The 3386-nt window shown below is 46.3% G+C and overlaps 1 non-coding gene across 1 annotated transcript; it reads left to right on the top strand.

Annotated features, from left to right (window-relative positions):
• Nucleotides 1–1758: 1758 nt before the first annotated feature.
• Nucleotides 1759–1832, top strand: TRNAT-UGU (transfer RNA threonine (anticodon UGU)). Its single transcript has one exon. It is a non-coding gene; the product is annotated as a tRNA-Thr (tRNA).
• The last annotated feature ends 1554 nt before the right edge of the window (nt 1833–3386 follow it).

The raw sequence follows: 3386 nt of genomic DNA, 5'->3' as shown, positions 1-3386 counted from the left end.
TGTGTTGGGGCTGCTGATATGACTTCTGCTAACCCTGGGCTTACATTGCAATGTAGACATGCCCTGAGAGTGCATCTATACTGTGATAAAATCCCTGTGGCCTTGCTGGCCTGGATAATCTGATTTGGATTCCTGGGGCTCAGAGTGGAGCCCAGGTTTGGAGACGCTCACCCCTCATGGGGTCTCAGAGGGTGGGCTCAAGCCCAAGTGTGTACACTGTAATTTTATAACCCTGCAGCACAAGCCCCACAAGCCTGAATCAACTGACCCAGGGTTTGAGAATAGTGACTTGGGTGTGTTAATGGCAGTGTAGGCATAATGCTAGGCTATGTCCACACTGCAATGAAACACCCACAGCTGTCCCATACCAGCTCAGGCTCCCGGGGCTTGGGCTGTGAGGTGGTAAATTTGCAGAGTAGACATCTCGGCTCAGGCTCAATACCGGGCTCTGGACCTCACAAGATTGGGAGAGAATTTAGCAAGCAAAAAACGTAAAATGGCAGTGGAGTATTTCCATGGACTCATGGCATTTCTCCATTGGTCTGTCTGCTTTGGGGCAGGGACAAGAACACGTCCTGCTGCATTCGTTATTTCAAAGGGCGGTTTAGGATTTTCATTCTCACACACGGTGCACGAAGCAGGACTCAATCCTCACTGGAAACTAAATGAGCTGCCCGCAGATTCTGTCAGCCACAATGTGCCATTTGGTGTGAGAGCCCAGACCTGCCCCTGTCCCGGAAGGATGGGGTCATCTGCAAAGAGCTTGGAACACTGACCTATCAGCTCTTAACTCCCAAACTTTCAGTAACTCTATTGTCAGTGCCTGTGAGTGTAATTTAAACCATAAGAACAGCCATACTGGGCTGGACCAAAAGCCCATCTAGCTCTGTGTTGTGTCCTCTGATAGTTGCCAATACCAGGTGCCCCAAGAGTTATTCAACAAGGCATCATTGGGAGTTGAAACCAGGATCTCCTGTTTACAAGACAGCTGCTTCAGCCAGCTAAGCTATGGTACCTTCCTATGGCTAAAATACACTATCTGCTCACACCTGACTCTCTGCCATTTCCCACCGGGGCCTGACAAGCTTTGCATGTGTTTGGATTCTGCAAAGCAGAGGAGCAGGTGAAGTTTTCCTTGCAAGTTGTGTGTGTGTGTGAATCTTTGGCCAGGTCTGCACTACAAAGTTACTTCATCATCATTATATTGCTCAGGTGTGTGAAAAACACACAACACTCCCTCGGTCCGCAGCTTGTGGCTGGTGTACACACTGCAATGCCACGTCTGGTGACAAAACTGCCCTGTTTTGGTGACAAAATAAAACCACCTTAACGAGAGGCCTAGAGCTTTTTGCAGCAAATTTAAAGCGACAAATTGTCAGTGTAAATGCTGCTGGTCATTATCTCACCATAACTGGCCTCCACCAGCATCCCATAAAGTCTGCCGTGAACTCACCTGCCCTGCATTCCTGCTACAGAGGCTGGGCCCCTCCCCTTTCATAGCTCCAGAAAGTTCTAACAGCTGAGTCGCTATCTACACTGGGATTAGGTTGATATAACTGCATTGCCAGCCTAAGTAATGTAATTACACCAACCTAATTTTGTAGTGTAGACCTGGCCAAAGAATCACACACACACCTTGAGAGCAAAACTTCACCTGCTCCTCTGCTTTACAGAAGCCAAACACAAGCAACACTTGTCAGGGCCCAGTGGGACTTGTCAGAGAGTCAGGTGTGAGCACATATGCGTTAAATAACAGCAGGCACCATGGCTCACTTGGTTAAAGTACCTGTTTTGTAAACAGGAGATCCTGGGTTCAACTCCCAGTGGTGCTTGGAGGAGTGGCTTTTGGAGCACCTGGTATTGGCTACTGTCAGAAGGCAAGATTCAGAGCTAGGTGGACCTACTGTTTAAATTACACTCAAAGGCATTGATAATAGAGTGACTGAAAGTTTGGGTGTTGAGAGCTGATAGGTCAGTGGTCCAGTACCCTCAATGTGGTTTTACCATTTCTACTTCCTAAACTCCCTCCCAACTGCTATAAAATTACAATGCAGACAAATGGGCTTGAGCCCAACCTCTGAGGCCCCATGAGGGGCGAGGGTTTCTGAACTCAGGCTTCACTGTGAACACAAATATCTGCACCACAGTTTTTAGCCCCTCAGCTTTACATCCAGGATCCCAAGTCAGATGACCCAGGTCAGCCCTGCTGCCATCTTTATTCCAGGAGAGATGAACTTGAAGGGTATGTCTCTATTGCAATGGAATCCCAGGTGTGGCACACTGTGCTCAGAGCAGCACCTGGAAGCTCCATATTCACCACTCTCATATAATGATGACATGGTTTGTACAAAGTCTGCCTGGTGAGGTATCATTTCAAAAGTCTTGATCTGTTGAACATTAATATTTTGTTGGACTGTGTGTGCTCGCATTGGTTGGGAAGTTATGAAGTTTTGCTCTGTGTGCATTACTGAGATATGTTATGAGGTTGAGAAATGCCCCCCACCAGCCTTTCAGGTGCGACAAGGGAGGAGCCAGACTCGCTGCTGTCCCATTGAAGGTATCCACATTCCCAAGGACTATGCCAGGAACCGTGTACAATGCAGGCTTCTCCAAGATAGCACAGAGACAATGGACACCGCTTGACTCACATGGTAGCAAAGGAGCTTCCTAGCAAGTTAGATGAAACTATGAAAGAGGGGAAGAGACATCATGACTTGGCCTCTCTTCCCCACAACTCAACAGCTGGAAACACACCTGGAGGACAAAGACTGAACTGATTCAGAAATCAGAAGAGAATAATAATAATACTTTCAAACCAAAGTCCCCAAACTGACTAGTATTGGTTTTTCAGCAAAATTATTCACTTTGGGGAATTTTGTTTTCTCAGCCAGAGCTTGCCAAGGGAAACAGGGAGATAATGTTTGAGTTGCCTCCTTCAGAACAGCTTGGCCTAGACACTAGCTCTGGTTCACTGTTCTGGCTTTGCTCGAGTTGAGGGTATTTTAATAATTTGGGCAGCCCCCAGCGTGTTTCGGGGAGATGATGAAGAAGTTACCTTTCGAGACAAAAACTAAGAAATACAGGACTAGAGATTTTATTTATTTATTTATTTAGACATCTGGGATTTGGACATTTTATTTAAATCGGGGGGGGGTCTGAGTTTCTAAGAAGGTTTTTGTTTGCAAGAAGCAACATTGTTTGGTTTGTCATTGTAGCAAAGGGGGAGATGGTTGTCTATAAAGGAGGGGTGAAGACTAAATGCATCCAGAAAGAAGGGGATTTGAACCTATACATGCAGAGAACAATAGATTAGCAGTTTACCATTTTAACAACTTGGCTATTTCATCTGAGCTGTCAAGAAAAAGACAGTAGGAGAAATCTAAGGC

The sequence above is a fragment of the Gopherus flavomarginatus genome, chromosome 16 (assembly GCF_025201925.1).
Source record: "Gopherus flavomarginatus isolate rGopFla2 chromosome 16, rGopFla2.mat.asm, whole genome shotgun sequence".
NCBI classification, from domain to species: domain Eukaryota; kingdom Metazoa; phylum Chordata; order Testudines; family Testudinidae; genus Gopherus; species Gopherus flavomarginatus.
The sequence above is the reverse complement of the archived record's forward strand: the minus strand, read 5'-3'. Positions and strand labels throughout refer to the sequence as shown.